Source organism: Tachypleus tridentatus, chromosome 6 (assembly GCF_004210375.1).
Source record: "Tachypleus tridentatus isolate NWPU-2018 chromosome 6, ASM421037v1, whole genome shotgun sequence".
NCBI lineage: Eukaryota > Metazoa > Arthropoda > Merostomata > Xiphosura > Limulidae > Tachypleus > Tachypleus tridentatus.
In genome coordinates this window covers 48275606-48295431 of record NC_134830.1, presented here as the reverse complement: position 1 = coordinate 48295431, position 19826 = coordinate 48275606, and the positions used below count along the sequence as shown (strand labels likewise).

At 31.1% G+C, this 19826-nt stretch overlaps 1 long non-coding RNA gene and 1 other non-coding gene across 3 annotated transcripts; one reads left to right on the top strand and one right to left on the bottom strand.

Moving 5' to 3' along the window:
- Positions 1-1495: 1495 nt before the first annotated feature.
- LOC143254543 (uncharacterized) lies at positions 1496-19494 on the bottom strand. Of its 2 annotated transcripts, XR_013030246.1 has the most exons (4): positions 19303-19494; positions 11993-12142; positions 5018-5230; positions 1496-2026 (listed from the first exon to the last, which is right to left on the bottom strand). It is a non-coding gene; the product is annotated as an uncharacterized LOC143254543 (long non-coding RNA). The 2 variants fall into 2 exon arrangements; XR_013030245.1 differs by lacking the exon at positions 1496-2026 and having other exon boundaries at positions 4055-5230.
- TRNAA-UGC (transfer RNA alanine (anticodon UGC)) lies at positions 17482-17554 on the top strand. Its single transcript has one exon. It is a non-coding gene; the product is annotated as a tRNA-Ala (tRNA).
- Positions 19495-19826: the final 332 nt, after the last annotated feature.

Genomic DNA, 19826 nt, shown 5'->3' with positions numbered 1-19826 from the left:
TTTCTGGTAAATGTTATTATTCTCTTGCTTCTTTTAAAATGCTGTCCATTCAGTAGACATAAAAGATAGTCTAACGTGGTTCTGCTTTAACACAACCAGCAATAATAAATTCACATTAAAGTGTTGAAGACACATGGAAGGGCTTCTGAGAAGCTATTAAACATTGTTTAGACTAAATGCGACTGAAATTATTAGTCTAGTAATAAAAGTTACCCATAGTTAGTTTAGTATTAACACTCGCATCTAGTTATTCTAGTAATAAAAGTTACCCATAGTTAGTCTAGTATTAACATAGTTTGTCTAGTATTAACATTACATTTAGTTAATCTAGTATTAACACTTACATGTAGTTAGTCCAGTGTTAAAAGTTACAACCATATAGTTTAATATTATGAGTTACATCTAGTTAGTCCAATATTAAGTTGCATCCATTTAGTCCAGTATTAAAAGTTACAACTGGTTAGTCCAGTATTGAAACATACATCCATTTAGTCCAGTACTGAAACATACATCTAGTTGTATTCCAGATATATAACATAGTAATCTTATTTAAAAACAATTTGCACATATATTAACGTTCTAGTGTTTAACAGTTCAAAGTCAATGTTCCATAGAAATTCATAGATGTTAAAATGTCCTATGATGTCACAAAGTTATAAGATTAACTTTTCATTTTATATAGTTTCTACAGTATAAATCTCAAAAGTATACACATGAGTGGCTTTCAGTTAAGGGAACTCATATAGTTTTCAAGCAAACCATTATATTAGTATTAATGTATTTAGTTGGGGCAACACAGTTTCCTATAGCAAGAGGGTAAAACGAGATGTGTGAATCAAATTTTAGCTTATGATTAATTGATTACCATCTTACTTTTCATTTTTCGTTTGAACATAAAAATATGTATGTTAAAAGCTTCATGTTAACACAAACAAATTATCCTTTTTGGTACTTAATATTGGTAGCATAATATAATGAAACCCCAAATCTATTGCTGAGCTACCAGGCAGGGGGCATATTCACAATGAAAGCAGAGCTATTCAAGGCCTTAATGTAGTTGCTTGTTTTCTCATTTGAACATATGGCACCACTTTTAATTTATATGATTCAGTTAAAAATATCTGCAGTTTGAATATTTATGTATCAAGCAATATTCTACATTAACAAAAATAAGAATTTTTTTTATATTTCTTAATGAAATAACAGATAGGCAAACTGATTTATAAGCATAAGGAAAACTCATTGATGGTGAACATTCTAAAAGTTTCGACAGAAATACTATGGCAAAAAGCACTGTAGTTTATAAATTTTAAAGATAATAATATAATACACTCCACAACATTTAATAATTATCTGTTTGTTACTGTATACAGTCTTGTCAAATGTTCATTGTTGTTTTCATTGTTCCACTGTTCATCATCATCTTTAATACATCTACATGTTTGAATAATGTGAACAGTCTTGTTTTTGTCTTTATTATAGTTATTCCCTGTAGTTGGTGAAAGACGTTCTGGACAAAGCAGACGATTGTGTTTTAAAATACTAAAATGTAGCTTTTAAGAATTTGTGTTTTGTGAAACAATGACAATATTTATGATTAACTTTATTGGAGAAACATTTGAGTTTAATTAAAGCAAAGCATTAATGCACCCAAGTTATTAAAAGATCTTGAAATTGTTAGTGAAAGATTAACTTTATTCACTGGAAGTTCCTCCGAGATTTATTAAATCAAATATTTTGTTGTTGTTGTTATACCAAAGTATTTAATTTTCTATCTAATTTGATGATTTTGTAACTTTTAAAACTTAAAACTATTTACAAAGAAGAAAAATGAAAGATATCCAAACAAGGAGAAAATTGAAATTCAATCTACTCTTATTCCTTGGCTGTAAGTACCGGTTACCAACACTTACCACGTCAGAATTTTCCTGATGATAAGGAGGTTTGCCATTAATCATTTCAATGGCTGTACTACCAAGGGACCAGATGTCAACCTTCGGTCTGTACTTTTTCCGTTTTATTAATTCTGGAGCCATCCAAGGACGAGTGCCAACCAGTGATGATAACACCAATTAGTTAAGATAAATAAAAGAAAAACATGAATATATTTTCTTACAAATCATTAAGGATGTATTAAACATGAGAACTGGAAACATTTGTACTTACATGTACATATTTTATGCTTTTATAAAAATAATCAAGTAAACCACTGATATGTGATGTTTCAACATTTTCATAACATGTATATACTGTCAAGTAATCTACCAAATGAGAAAACTGTTACAAACAACCTAAAATACTTAGAAATGCTCGATTTCACAAAGATATTGTATGTCTAAAAACTTACCTAGTTTCATGGTTCATTCTTTTCCAAGTAAAATATTATCACTTTTAATATCTCTATGAATTATGTTATGGTGTAGAAACTCTATTGCCTGGAGAACCTATATGAAATATGAATTTATTTCAAAGACAAATATCTTAACATGTTACTGATTGGGTTATTAGGTTGATATATTAGTTGTTTTACCATCTGCTGCCAAGAGATAGAGATTTTCACTAACACCAACACCCAGCATAAAGTTGGCAATGAGTAAAGTGTGGGCTTTGTAGGTTGACACCAACAACCTTGAATGACTACCCCTGAGTAATTTTAAACTTAAGTCATTTCTGAATTAAGGTATTTGCTGTTATGTTACCAGTTATTTTAATAAAAAACAAAGTTCTTTAATCAGTGCAGGCTCTAAGTTAAGAAATCAACACACATTTTCCAATTTTCTAATTTACATATTTCATTTATATTTATAGTACTATATTAGGCTATACTTTTGTTACTAAGCAACATGACAAAAGCCACTGCAGGAAAGCACCATTATGTTAACACATTGTATTTTCTATGTATTAAATGTTGTTATATAAATGACAGTTCCCAGCTAGCCCAAGTTATTAGGTTTTTATACTCTATGTGACAGAGGTAGACTAGCCATTGTCTCTAGGTGCATGGGCCCCCTTGTATGAAGTGTATAGGTTATATATGACTTTCAGTACTGGTGGGATGGTATGGGTTCCAACTCATAATAAAATGGCATGGCCCCTCAAAAGGGGTCCAGTCCACTTCTATTTGATTGTGGATATTTTGAACCTATTTTAGTATAAAAGTATAGCCTATTATTTTTCTTGCTGAGTAGCATGACACAGAAGCCATTGTTAGATGACATCTTTACCAAAATCTTTTGACTTTTCTATGTATTAGATGTTGTTATGTAACAAATCACTTCTTTACTACATGTTTTTTTCTACCTTGCCTCATTGAGAGGATAAGTGCACACATGAATCAGTACTAATACCCAGGTACACTACTCATAGGGTCCACTTTGTATGGGTTAAAAACTTCACTTTTCTTGGTTCTTTCCTTTTGGAGCTCTGGTGGTCACACATACACACACACCATTTTATGATTATAGATAAACAACGCTTAGCATAATACTGCTTGCAAAACACACACAGTAGATTTTTGAAGTTACCAGGTAATCTTGAAAGACTAGGCTGTTGCCTGCAGTAGTTTTTAAATATGTGTTCTTCATAACTTTAATTAGTTTTGTAATTTTGGATAAAACCAATTTTATAATTGTAAATTTTTAACCCATTTTCATGACAAATCACTCTGTAAGTTTATATGGTATGTATTTGAACTATCAGTTCTTTCTTAATGTTACTCTTTTTCAAATTAATAACTTGTATGATAGAAGATTAAAAATGTGCTATGCATTTAACATTAAAATGGTATAAGTTTTATCTGATATTTAGTGCAGTTAAAACTTGCCAAAGGTAAATTAATAAGAATTTTGTACACTTGTTTAAGATGTTCCTCCATGAAATGCATTGAGGTGAAACTTTCTGTAATTATAGAAAGAACTACAGAGTTTACAATATGATAACTTCACCAATTTTGGATGTAAATTCATTATTTCTTTCTGAAATGTTATTTAAAATGTTTGTCATCACTAGAGAAATGAAAGTTTATGGAAGAAAGTATCCATAGTTTTGACAAGAATCTATAATAATTATTGGACAAACTTTTAAATAAATTACAATCATCAGATATCTTCTGTAAAAAAACCTCTTGTTAGTTACTTATAACAATCAATATAACATTCTTCTTCACAAACTGCTGCTATTTCATTTTTGGAAAGACAGGTTTGGGCTCAAACATCAGTCATACAGCCAACTGATAAACATTCCATTACTATCTAAAGAAACAAAGCTTAACATTTCACTTATGTTTTATTATACATAATAATGAGACAAAATAATTTATTTTTCCTCTCTTAATATTCTGTCAGTAATCATATGTCTTATCAAAACAGAAAAGTTCTTCAAACAATTGTACATGAAGTAGGAAGTAAAGTGACATCAGTTGTTTAACATTCTTTAAGTGTGAGATTTATATTTTCTAGAAAAAATATGTGATTCATAGAAAAAATTACAGGAGCAATTTCAAAAGTGTTATGGAAAACTGAACTGTCACAGACCACTTTTCTACATTTTTGTTATTTCTTCATTCTCTAACTTTCATTTTTCTGTCTGAATTTTTTTTTTAAGTATTGTATTACACACTAAACAATGTTTACAGTTTTGTAAATAATGCTACATTTGAGAGTATTGTATAAACTGTTAATAACTTAACAAACTCAACCTTTCCTGAATAAAATAATTTCAACAACCACTTATATAACACTGTGTGTGGAACATACAAGGAAGATGAATAAAGTATGGTAAAAACTAAACAGTGCTGGTAAGAGATAACATACTGGAAGAAGTTAAGAAGGAAAATATAATGTACTTTCAAAGTTATTTATATATGGAATAAATTAAAAGTCATTGTATCAGAAGCAAATGTGGCTGCAACCTACAACACTAAAACTATCATGTATTATTTATAACTATAATTTAAATAAAGAGAATACATTAACCAACACTCTATAACAGGTAAGATTAAAAATAAAAGAGAACTAACTTATACGTAAGAATAACAACAGTTACTCAGAGTTCATCACCAACAAGATGGCTATCCAAATAGTTTACTATGTTTGGATGTTTGTTTTCTGTCAGTACTAAATGTTGGATGATGATAAGCTCTTTTCTGGGTTGCTGGGTTATATTAATCTCTTTAATTGTAACTTCCGACACAGTAGCAGTTGCTATGGCTGTATACACAGTTCGTGAACCCCTAAAACATTAAAAGAGAATACCATTAGAATCTGTTATGTGCTGGAACTTGAACATATTATCACATGCTACTGATAAAATTATTGTGCCTTTCAAAAAGTAATGGATTAACATATTTCTAGTCCTATATTTTTGTAAGGTGATAAAACTGTATGCTTTCCATTAAATTTATTATACAGCAGTTAGAAAATTGTGCACAATTAATTATTTAATTATACAAATTCCACTCTAAAATACTGATAAAAAGTAAATGGTACATTATCACAAGTAAGCACCATTCATTCAGGTTACACTCATAACGTTTTGTAAGTGTGTTTAGCTGTTACATTCAAGATGTCCTCACAATATGATGTTAGTTTTGAATCTTTAATACAACAGCTCCACTAAAACTGTATGCAGAAATTAATCCATTTTAGTAAATCTATGCTTTTAAGCCTTACAATATTAATAACACTATGGATTATTTTGATCTATAAACCTTGTAACAGTTAGTGTGATCACACATTAAAAGTTCCTTGAAATTTTCTGAGCTATGCAACTGTATTTGCTGGGACTGAAATAATTATTCTTGAATATAAACTTTTGTTGATGTAAGCTGTTGAATCAGCTAACTTGTAACAGTACATTTTTTTCTTTCCTTGGTAGGCTAGAAGAGGTCTAGATGTTTTCAATATTTAGCATTTCTAAATTTTATGATTTGAATTGTATTTTCTATATGTCAGGAATACCATTTTACAGACTGGTTAACCTGCATATTTATTTTGTATCTGCATATCGTATTCTATAATATTGTTATGATATATATAATTTTCTGTTCTGATGTATTTCTGATAAGTACTTATCTCAGTTTACATAGGCACGTCATGGTTAGATGGTTAAGGCACTCGACTTATAATCTGAAGGTTGTGGGTTCCAATCCTCTTCACACCAAACATGTTTGCTGTTTCAGACATGGGGCATAATAATTTGACAGTCAATCCCAATATTTGTTGATAAAGGAGTAGCCCAAGAGTTGGTGGTGGGTGGTGATGACTAGCTGCCTTCCTTCTCGTCTTACATTGCTAAGTATGGACAGCTACTAGAGATAGCTCTGGTGTAGTTTTGCACGAAATTCAAAAACAAACAAAGAATCCTTTTACATCAATAGATATTATCATTCAGTGCTGCCATCTATATTAAAAACTTGTTTTCAAGCATGTCACAAGCTTTGTGCCTCCTCTTGATTGCAAATTATTCATTAAAATTATCATGTGATAACCCTCCACCAGTGAGAGTGCTAGGTATTCTCATTATGCTTATGACTTCCTCTGTTCAATTCTATCAGATGTCACTTTGAATTCTGTTAGAATTTGGAATCATTAGGTTTTAATGAAGAGAAAAGGTGGGAAGTGTGAAATGAGGTAAGAACCTTCCAGAAATATATTTACAGTTTAGGAAAGTTACAACTTCCAATACAGTACATTACATCCTATTACATAAATAACTAGAATCTCACATTGAACAGGTGGAAGAACCAGTGTGAGAGGAGAAAGGAAGCATCCTTCAAAATAATCCAAAGGACACACCCAAAGACAACAGAGTCAAATTCAAAGAACTGATGTGTGAGACCATACCACCTCTGAACCAGGTATACTCTTCACCTGTACAAGAAAGATGTGGTACATACAGGAAAAGTAGAATATAATAAGGGCTATCAATCTTCACTAGAAGAAAAGTGAGGATGTGAAACACAGTGGAGAGTCTGAAGGAACAACAACACCTGAAACAGTGCAATTGATGACCACAAAAAACTATTTTTAAAAACAGATCATAATGATTTACTTAATAGAAGGCACAATAGGGATGAACAGCTATCCAATTATTCCTTAACCCTGTGAGGAAAACCTTCAAGTATCTTTCAAACAGTATGCACAATATAGCCAAGGAACATTATAAGCAAGTCAATACGGCTGAACATAGTGGATTTCAAATGCTAAAAAATATTATCTTAAGATGTTAAAATTTATGTTTTGATTGAGGATAATGGCTTCTTTTTAAAATACTTTTTCTGTTGACTAGATCTCCCCATTAGTTTTGTCGAGGCTATATAAAATAAACTTAAACATTAGATTTATCAGAGATCCACAGTATGAAAAATGAACTTTGGAAGTACTGATATGATGAATTATTGTAGTTTACAAAAATAGAGGCATTTGTGTACACCACACCCTGCATACTGACAGACTCATTGATTTATTTAGATGGAAGATTAGTGTGAGAAAATATGATATTATAAAGAAGATGGAGTTTACCAAACACAAGTTCTAACTTCTTGATAATCTATAATTATTTCACATGTTTACCATTTTGCAAAATAAGTTTGAAAAGTGGAATGAAAATTAAAACAGACTCAAAAGGAAAATGTATAATTAAAATATGCACTACAAACTCGGAACACACCTAGATAAAAATGCTGCACTTTACAACAAGTTACAATCCTTTCAAAACAGAAACTAATCACATGATTTATGTTCACCCTGTAGCTGGCCAATCACAACTTAGATTGCAATAATCCAGAAGAACATATTATATTTGTGTCAGTCATAAAACAACATCACACTCAAGTTGGTATCTGGTGAACTATCCCACCAAGCAGTAGGTACCATCAGTGATGATTCATGCTATGTACTGTGACACCTAGGCATAAACTAGCACATGACCTAATAAATTCTAAACTAGAACCATAAAAATAACTCAGAATTTTACGTTTTGTATTTATCAAGCTGAGGTATCCCTACTTTATTTGGGTCATGAACTTAAAAAAAAATCTGGGGTAGAGATATAGTAAATGACAAAATTTCTGATTTTCACACAATTCATTTAAAACATTCATTTATTACACTGTGTAATGATCAGGATGACTCTGTAGAAAGAAGTAGTGTCTAATGTAGTGTCAGTAGGGGTGCATTCTGTTACCTGCTACCAACACCCAGCTGTTAATGTCTTTCTACAGCGTTTTAAAAGATTAATTAACAGACAATCAATGGCCACAGAAGTGTCTTACAGACAGGTCGAAGTAGGAAATTGGTATAACTCAAACAACAGCTCTTCATATCAGCCTTATTGCAGCTGTTGGAATAGAAACTTTATCTCAGTTTATATATTACTGCAACAAAGGCAGTCATTTCTTGTTCATTTTATTCCTCCATAGAGAATCTATTACAGTCTCTGAGATATATATATTAAATGTTCGTGTGCTCTCCTCCACATTGTGTGTATGCGTAGCAGGGAAAATTTTATAAACATATTTTACTCTTTGGTTTAAGAACAAGAGACCATCTATAAATGTATTTAATGTTAACTTACATCAGTGTTAAATACCAGCAATAATGGGGGTGGAGTAGTTGTGAACCCCCTATTAATATGCCCCCTTTTCCAAATTATCTTCACCTTTACTCTCATGAAGAAGGACAGTCATATATTGAAAGCACTTCTGTTTTAGACCTTGTGTGAAAACATTTCACACAGTTTGGTTAAGATTTGTCCAGTGGACCTGGATTAGTTAGATAATGAACAAAGAGACAAAGAGATTTTTGTGTCTTATATACTATATAGCAGTGAGGTATATAGTATCTGCATAGCATATTATTACCAACTTATTCTACTTTCAACAAATCAAGCCAGGATTTAGAAAGCTATATTCCTTCTTTTCTCAGATATAAATACAAGTTTCATTTCCAGAACACTGAGAACAGTTGTTATTCTATTTTCAAGTTGGGTGTCAATAGTACTTCATGTCCACTACCATGTTTGTTGATTTATGAAAAAAAAGTAAAATTAAATATAATACAGCTTTATTATTGTTTGGTTACTCTGGTTGTTATCATCTATAATTTGATTTGACAATCTTTAATTACCTTTCATGAAGATGGCCAGAAAAGCATGTGTGCTAAGCTATGAAAGTAAAACTTTCCTTACACGAGGTCCTGAGTAAGTGAAGTTTCACTTTACTGAATCAGGAAAGTAATTTTAAAAAATTCTTGTGAGATTTTAAACAGATGCTTAGAAATATCCACTTATCAAAACCAGTGTTTCCAGTTCAATACGTGCATCAAATGCATTGCCAAATATGTTTGCCTTTAAAAGTATTAAAGCTTATGAAGCAGTTAAATGTTTCTATTTACAATAAATGCATTTTAAAACATTTTATCAATTAGTTTTTATTTGAAAATTCTAAACATAAACACCACTTTCTCCTTCTCAAACAGAATACGAACATGTAATTATTAGATTCATTTTGTTTGACAGTCAAACATGTTCATCACTAGCAGACATGTGAAGAGAGAAAAGAGTATTGTTTCCCACTTACTCTGGATCCCTTAGATCCATGGTGTCCAACATGGTCACCACTTGCCACATGGCAAAACAGCTATTGACCTGTGGTGAACTGGTGCTTTACTTCTATCACCTATTTTTTAAGTGTAATTAATTCTATCAATAAATAATTAAAAACATTACTATGTAGTTTTAACCCATCTATAAAAACACAGTTAATTTTTTTGCCATGTGGTGAAAATTTTAATACATTTTTGATAACTATGAAAAAAAATATTGGACACTGGTGCATTGGACCTTAAAGCACACCCACTCCCAACACTTTGTTAAAGAACCACAATTATTCCAATGTTCTGATTTCATCCTAGTGAAAAACTTACTTTTAAATAGTGCATATAATAATTTAATTTTTACAGTGAGTGTTTGCAATTTATTGAAGATAAATTCAACAATAAATGAACACCACTTATTTTAAAATATGTTTAAAACAAGTTACACAGGATAAAACTTCACACTACATGTATCACAACTGTATCTAAATACTAAATGGTTTTCTTCTTGACAAAAATCCACTTAGGCCAAATTCAATTGGTTTAAAATGCAGTTGACAAGCTAAATTATTTGAAATGGTTAATTTCACATTTTCTAACTTTTCTCTGACTGAAACTCTCTTTCCCTTAGCTTTACTTTTGGCTCACTTCCTACTCTGTGACCTCTTATATGGTTGTTGCCACCTTTTATATCTTGTATTGAGGCATTCTTGAAATCTCTGTAGCCTTGACATCTATCACACAACTTCCAATAACAACCTGCTTTTAACTCTCTTATGGTAAAAAACAAAACAACAATCATGAAATATCAACTGACAAAATAAATTAATTAACACTATCCACAGTGTATAATATCTTATAGCCCTGAACTTATATTTTTTAGTTACTACATTATTTATCATTGACTAAAACACTTAAATAAAGATTGGTGTAATGCAGTTTATGAAAAGGAGGAAAAGAGAAAGAGGACTGGTTTGTAAAATTCTTGAATTTGAAGAAAACCTAATTTTAGTGAAAATACTTAATCAAAAGCTTTGAATTTTTTGTGTACAAAAGACTTGTAATGTTTACAGAAAGCTAGTCAGATTTTGCAAAGATACACATATCATTTTAAAAGTTATAGTATGGAAAGTGATGGTTATGAACACAGTCACACAGATTGAGTCTGTAATGACAGGGTTCATTTGTTTTTTCCATGTACTACTTTGTTTCATTCCTTCCCCATCTTACATGACATTTTGAAAAGAGAAATGTAGTTCCTCTATCCAGTAAGCATTTACTGTAGTGTTTGTTGAACCTTACCCTTCCGAGAAACCTACAGTTGTGAACTATTATTCACAGCAGTGGATATACTAGACTCCTTAATGAAAACCTGTATGCATCTGTTCATTGTTACTTTGTGTTGTATCTTACCACTCCTACTTGAATGAAAGGGAAAAGTAAGAGAGTAAGATATATGGTGTAGACCCAAGACAGTTTAATGACAGTGGAACAGTGGAGAGGTTTTATACCTCCTAAAGAAAACAAGATAACATCACATACCACTTCAAGCTTTGGTGTTATGCTTATAATGCCAACAAACATCCCACCTGGGTCCTAGCAACATAACAACTGGTAACTCCAATTTCTCTCTACATGTAAAATCTAAGTGATTTCCACCCAATCATCTAAAACATTTTGAACTGTATGTAATTATCACAATGTGACAAAAGTTTTAAATAAATGTAATATTTCATTTTAAAATTAAAACCATTACTAAATATATTCTAGTTCTTATCTTATAATAAGGCACGAAGCCTTCTAGAGTGAAATTTCAGTCATCACAAGAGATATGATAGTTTGATTCTAATAGGAGCTCAGTAACACAAACAGTGGGGGTGGATGGATGGACTAAAGTCCCTGCCTTTTCTTCTTATGCTCCAAAAGTGCTCTTCTTGGTGATAAAACTTTGTCCATAATTACACATCTTGCCTACTGCAAGATAGGAAATACAATTGTCAGCTTTAAAAATAATTGATATATTTATATGTACACATTGAATGTTGATATACAAGAAATCACTGTTTAGTTTTACATTTTAAAATGGTTTGTAAGACTGACTGAAAAGAATAAAACAGATTAACATGGATTCAACCCATATGTAGTAGAGGAAACCCACAGCCTTCTATAACTACTCTCACATAAAAGGTTTTGCATCAGATTGCTTAAAAAGTGACCCCCTTTTTGTTGATGATCCCCTGCCTTTATAATGTTCTCTGGATGTTACTGTAAGAGCTACACTACATATGTTCAACTCACTTCGAGAAATTTAATATTTGATGGCATTTTTGTTTAAAACTAAAATTAATATAGCAGCATACCTAGACAAAAAAAAAAAAAAAGGGGGGAAATGGACAAACCTGTACGTGTTGTAGAGTGACTGTCACCTCTACTCCCATAGTTTCACTTCTACTATTTATTGGTACACTTTCCTTCTGACGGACAGATTTTTACTTCAGAGGTTTCTTCAGACTCATCTTGTTCAGGATCACTGATGTGACCACCAGGAGCTGGAAAGTTGAACTTGAGGGTCATTCACACAGTAAAAAAACTAAAAATCTTGTAGTGTTGTAAAGAAGAAAAATACAGTTTTGTTCACACTAAACTTCTTCTGAACACAAAATCTCAATTTAGTCCCAATTTATTTCTAACATTTTACTTATTCCTGGACAATCAAGATTCAAGCCACCTAAAATTTGCATAAATTTTCTTTTCTAATTAAATACACAATTATAAGAAAGTTAAATGTTTAACAAGTTTTACTGCTATTCATTTAATGTTCCTGTAAAAAAAATACTTTTGGAAAAAAAAAACAGAACAGTATTCAGTGTAAATCTTTACAAAGTTCTTAAAGGTGAATTTTACATAAAAAGTAAAACTTTGCAGTCAAAAGAACTACTCATACTGATTAATTTTGCAGGTTCACATTTTTTATAAAACATATGTGCTAATAAATGAAACATAGAACTTGGTGCAGAAAGAATCCTTTCAGAGCGGCAATTCGAACGTTTTAGTTTTTACGTTTGCCGCTAGGAAAAGAACTGTGACGTAATAGTTGCCAAACAAACTGCCAACGCCAGCGTGTTGAATGTAAATAAACATGGCCAGTGCATATGGAAAAACAGAGGCGGAGTCTTTTTTGACTTTATGTTCTGAACAGTGTCGAGTACCGCCATATCAATTCGAGCCTACTCTGAACGAACCTAGAACAGTTCCTTTTGACACAGATCTGATAAGTTCTAGTGATGAAGACAGTTCCACGAGCGAGAGCAGCGGAACTGTGAGTGATACTGAAGAAATAAGATTATATATTAAAACAACATGCTTTATGAGGTTTACATTTAATATGACAATGTCAAAGTACTGTGTTAAGATTAATTTTATTATGATGAGTTATGGAAATATGTTATGGAGTTTATATTTGATTGTTTACAAGTCTACAATGTTTTTTAAATACAAAACATACACTTGATTACTTCAACATGTTGAAAACATAGTCTTATTTCAATTTATCTTGAAAAGCTAAATTTGAAAAATGGTATTCTTCAAACTTTTTCACATGTTAAAATGATACAAAAACATCTACAGAAACGAAAAGAAGCTTTTGCCCAATGATGAACCGTTTTTACAAATATAAGCAACGCAGTAAACCATGTTATCATAAAACAAACATAAAGTAGCAATATAAAGACAAAAAATAGTCTCACAAAGTATGTAATCCGAAAAAAGCACCGATAGATTTACATAAAACACCAGCACTGAAAGGTACAAAATGGTCGGCGCGCAACGAAGCGTGTTTGGCAACTATTACGTCATAGTTGTAAGACGTCACGGAAACAGCCGAACGACCGAGAGGAACTTGAGTTCGAGGACCCGCATATTTTGTTTCATTTTTTACTCAAAAACTAAAGTGTTTAAAAATATGGCAAACACACAGGAATTATCCTAACCAAAGCACAGTTTCTAAGTCAATTATTAAATTTGTTGAAAATTCACCTTTAAATAGAAAAATCTGAAATAGGCATTTCTTCACCTGCAGCAAGCATACAAACTACCATACAGAGAGACAGAACAAAAAATAAGGTAAAAAAAAGCAAAACGTGTAATATGAAATTATTAAAACAATATAAAAGTACACACAAAGAATGGGAAACTAAAACTTAGTCAAAGCTAACATTTAAAGAAAAGATTAAAAAGGAGAGATACTAGTGCAGTGTTTTAAGTAAAAGACTCAGGAAACATTTCAAATAAAAAGACAGTAACATTCTTACAGTTTTGTGAGAAAATATCAAAGTCCCACAATCTTAGTAAACAGTACGATTTAATAACGTTCCTTACAACACTCTCTTCCTTACATCTGTAGTGTTGCAATAATCTGTTTTGTTTTTGGTACTCGAGTTCAAACTTACTCCTCCACAATAACCAAGAGTTAAAATACTCACATGAAACAACAGAGTTCTAAACTTTAATATGGGTAATACCCCGTTCCATTTTCAACAAACCACTTGAAGTTCATTCACCATTGATCAAGCCTACTCAATCTATATAAGAATATATGGCAAACCCGTTAAGTAGAAATATAGAATTGTGGTGAAAACATTATTAAACAGAAGTAAAACTAACTTAGACCTAATGTTAATAGATTACGTATGTGCTAAAATGATAATGTTCATTATGCCTTAAATAAGGTGATTTGTTAAGGTCACTTCAAGTTTAAAATATGTCATGTAAGACAATATTACTATAACTATACATTTAACTGTCTCATATGTGTAGTTATTATTATAACATAGTTGTAAATATCTGCTGAGGTTATATACACAATTATTTTGTACAGAGTTAAATGACAATGAATAGATAACCATAATATAGTTGATTTAAAACTGTGACTACATACATGTCTGTCATGGAACTTTATGTTTAAAGTTATATAGTTTGAACTAGGTAATCACATGCAAAATACTGTCTGCAGTAGTTACGTAGCCATGACAAGAAGTTATAAAAAACGTATATACGTGGTTGTCATTAGTACTTATACTACATTACCTAAGTTAGATGTGCCAGTACAAAAGTAGAACGATTTTTGGATGTTTTCCATTATTCTTTAAATCTGAGATTATTACTCTTTGACGCAAATTTATTCTAGCTCAACTTTGGCAACATAACTTGCCTTATATCAAACTTAACTTGTAAAAAATCCAATTGAACCACTCTCCAAACGTGTAGAAGTTCCACACGCGCTGCTGCTAGCTTTCCCTAGGCATCATACAGACACCTCTTTTACCCCAAACAATATCTGTATTTCAAAGTATTAATTTTATTTGAATGTTTTTGCTTGTTAAACTTAATACTGATTCAGAGGAGGTTTGATACGTTTAAATTAAAATCCGTTATTATATCAAATGAATGTCCAAATTTAGCATAATAAATTATAAATGTATTTCACAAATCATACGAAATAATATGCTAAAAGTTAAATCTAAAAACACTCAGATTTGCATAAAAATAATTAAATGTTATATGAATAAACTAGAAATAGTTGATGGTGAAACATAGAATTGCATCACTAATGAGACGAACAGTGGAGGATAATTGGAAGTTTTCATTTGTTAGAATATGTACAACGTTTCGACCACTAGAGCGATCATTTTCAAGTACTACACAGAACAATTAAACTTGAATATTAGTTTTAAAACTACTAGTATGAGAAATGATGCATCTGTGAGCATGGGTAAAATTGAAGGTGATAACTTAAACAATTCATGCTTATTATTTATGTAAAAGATGTGAGTGACAGATAGTGTGTAAAAGTAAAAAATAATGTAAAGAAATGTTCCTGGATGTTTATTTTTTTTTAATTTTAGTGGTCATGTGTTTTAATTAGTAAGGTTGCTGTTATTTTTCTTTTATTTATATTAAGTTCATGTTTGATATTGATACAATGTGTTCATGTGGTGATTGTATTGTATTTGGTAATTTACATGTCGGGGTGGTTTTTTCTTATTCGTGTGTTTCACATCCACTTTAACCTACATAGAAATAGGAACAGTTGTTAAATTCTATTTTATGTATGGTTTCTGGTTGTGGCAAATCATCATGTAGTTTGTTTTAACATTTGAATGATTGAGATAACTTTTTTGGTTATTTATGTTGTATTTATGTATCATTATTTGCCTACATTTCAAAAATAAAAAAATGTTTTTTCATAATTTCAATTTCTCAAAATTTTTAATTTCTTGTGTTCGACTGAAAAATGTTTGGCAATTTTTTTTTTAAACTAGAACCATTTCTTTCTAATGAGACGCATGCAACAAAGTGTCGAATTTTTTTTGCAGCGATGTGTAATTTCTCATCTTGAAAAATACTGACTGTATAAAGATAATATGGGTGAGACATTGTCCGGTGAGACTGTCTGTATCTCCTTGTCACATCTCCAACTTGTCATTGTGAGACCTACACCAACAAATCGTTATACACGTAGTCGTGATAGCCGAACCTATATTTACACCATATGTATAATGTCTTAACTAGGTTTAAAGGAGAAATTTTCTTTTTACAAAGTTTAACATCTTCCGACTATTCTCACTGTTACCTCTCGCTTACCAGATTTATATTTCTGTCATTTTCCTTCTATTTTGCTTACGTCATTTCTTTACTAAATTGAACCACTAGTATTGTTACACATACAACCAATTAAAACTGTGAAAGACAACAATAAAATGGAACCACAATAATATTGAATATTTGCTTATCGTAACTAAGGGATCGAGATATTACAATTAAAACCGAACTGTGCGAAGAAAAAACAAAATTTTATTGAAGAAAGTTTCCCATTCCGTGGATACTTCGGCCTGTACAACTTGTAGGTATAAAGTTTTGTATAAATATTTTAATTGTATATTCACATACGGACATTCTATAAATCTGAATTAAATTCTTGAAAAGAGAAAAAAAGTTAGACAATTAGTAAGTAAAATTCACGTTACTCTAAAACCTGTGAGAGGCTTAACAATTCGTGTTTGCAAACACTGAGCTGTTTTAGATAACGTCGTACTGAAAAATTTAGAAAAAGAGAACATTTTCTTGGAAAAAATATTCTTTTACGGTAAGTACTGCAGAGGAAAAGTGTTCGAATTGTGTCGATACAAAGAGTAATATTTTATCTATTAAATGTGTTATCGTTTATTGAAAAAAGTTTTTTTTTTTATTCCATTTATTAAAAGTATGTTTATAAATTACATCAGTTAAGATATAATCAAATCATGTTTACTCCTGGTGAAAGTCGTGCTCTTGTGATACGAAGATACTTAATATTGTGTTCTATGATAAACAAAGGCTTATTGTTCGAATCGTAGTTATTTTTATAATTGTCTGAATTTAGAATACCAAAGTGGGAATATTTTATAGACTTTTGTTTTTGGTGCTATTTAATAGATAGTGACGCGTGTATATATTATTTCGCCGTGTCCTTTATGTAGAAGTAAGATTATAAAATAAGGTGTAATTAATTCTTGATATTGGATTTACCAAAAATATATATCTTCAACATTATATAATGCTGCAATTGATAATACATAGTCTCTTCTATGTTGTATTATTAATTAACTTTACTTTTAGTTTTTAATGTAAAGTTTTAGAGGAGACCTTTTACAATTTTGATTTCTCTCTTCCAGTGCTCATCGCCAATTACGTTTTACTGCAGAGAAGTGTATGCTGTAAATTATTCTTGTTTTGAAATATGCGGAGAGTGCAATGTAAAAATCTGACGTTTCTTAGAAACTGGATACAAAATTTTGTGTTGAAACATTTACGGAATAAACTCGGAAAGTGTAAAATACATAAAAACGAAAGGGGCGTAGCTCAAGTGGTAGAGTGCTCGCTTTGCATGCGAGAGGTACTGGGATCGATACCCAGCGCCTCCAAACGTGATTTTGCTACTAATATAAAAAAACGCATGAAGAAAGGTGAAGAAATTTTCAATGATGCCTCCCATCTAAATAATACAGAACATGACTGACAAAAGGATGGCAAAATTATGACTTTACAAAATAAGAATGATTTTACTTTAGGTTAAAATAAATAATACTTCAGAGAGAATACACCGAGTTGAAGAAATACTTTGAAAGTTATCTCTTGGGATTCAAAATGAAAGGCCGTTTTTCTGCTCTTTCCCTTTCAATGATGTCATCGAAATGTATGACATTTTTATAAACATGAACGAAAACATTTAACAAGGCAATACGAATAACACATCACTCATTAAACAATTTATCTTTTACACCTGAAACTATGTTTCCAGTGGTACTAACTGCCAGGTATACTCTGTTGATAACACAGTGTAAGTGGTGAAAAAGCTTCAATAACATAATATATCTCTATGAGAAAGATGTGTAATGTTATTTTGTAGTAACTGTGAAAGAACAAGTGTGAGTACTAGAGTCATAGAGAAATAAGTCCTCACCGAAAACATAGAGAATCCAACATTTATATACTTCTTACATGATATTTATGCTTAACTCATAAATCACCCTTCTTGAAATGAAGATATTTATCTTTTTCCATATACATCACAGTGGAAACTTCGATAACAAAACGGCTCACAATCGTTGTAAACTTTGAAGATGAGAAAAGTAGAGTTTGTGGAACGTGGAAATTTCTTCCCAACATCACGAATTATAAATAAAATGCTTGTTTCTCATACAATCATAAACGGTTTCACTGTGTTTAGACTTGTCAATACTTTTAATAAAGTTTTCTTAAAAGCATAGTTTGCGTTTTACCTACGTACTAATTATATAACTGCATTTATGTCAACAATCACATTTCATGGGCAAATCATTTACGGGGAACTTTAGATACAAACGGTCTTTGTTCTCTGAAATAATTACGAAAGAAGAAGGTTAAATTCTTTACTTTATGATCGAGACGTCATTATGAAAAGATATTTGAGAATTTCTAAGTTATTTATTACTTTTACAGCTTTATAACTTAGCAGTTTCAGAGAAAATTAAATATATTACGGGACGTTTCACAAATTTACCAAAAAAATTCTTATTCTCTTTGACTTTGAAATTTGCAAATACCTATTCTAATTAAGTACGGTTTGAAATATTAAAATTTGTTCTAATTTGCCCCTAAATTCGAATTTTTACATTCTTCTAAAGAGATATACGAGCATTTGATTGTAAATGGAGAACTGAAGCCCATAACTTGGAGGCATAATGATCATCGCAGATGTTTACTAGAAATTCTCACTATTACGTAGGCAACTGATAATGTTCCAAAAAAATCCCATTTCAGATAGCTATCGTTCATCTGTCTTTAATGTACGTAAAAAGAGCGTTTTATAAAATTCTTCGTGATCTTGGATTGTCCAATGAATACCTACAGACAAGTCTCAATAAACAGAACTGTTTCGATCGACCCTTCAAAGTACTAGTAAGATCTTAGCTTTGCTTGCGATACAGAAATATGAGCGTATAAAACCCATTCTCACTTCGTTTCCCTGAAGCTGACGTTGCTATTACAATATTAAGGAGTAAGAGCTACGAAAATAATTTTAATCATCTCACTCAAAAAGAAATTAAATTTAAATAGTACTGGTACACGTGAAACTTTACAATAACAAGACTCTATTTTTACACAAAATTTCCTTGGAATTGGTACATACCTTTTCTTTGTAAACCATCGCTTCCACCAGTAATGACGAAATTGTTCATGCTTAATATGCACACAAAATAACTATTAGTAGAAGTAATATTTCAATGTTTCAATTGTGTCTGTAACCCTGTTCGTGTTTAATGTAGTTTTCTTTTCTTTTCGAACGTTTAATATGCTGTCACTGTTTCTTCTTGATGGTCAGTACGCATCTTCTAAGTATGACCGACCGCCTCTTTGCAATGATATGCATTTCTGAAGTAGCTCGAGACTAGAAATATTCATTCTTTCCGGTTTCCTCTTACTTTACTTGTGTAGATGAACCCGAGTTAAAACAAATCGTTTTGTGTCATAACAGAATCCACGAGAAACGTATGTAACAATGGAGTAGCGCTAAAGAAACTTACAAAAATTATGTAAGGGGTGTAAGAAAGAATAATGAGCACTTTTCTCCTAGCGTGCGATAAATAATGGATTGAAAGCTCGTGCATGCACTGTAACAGTTTCTCATTATTTTAAAACAAATACGCTAATATT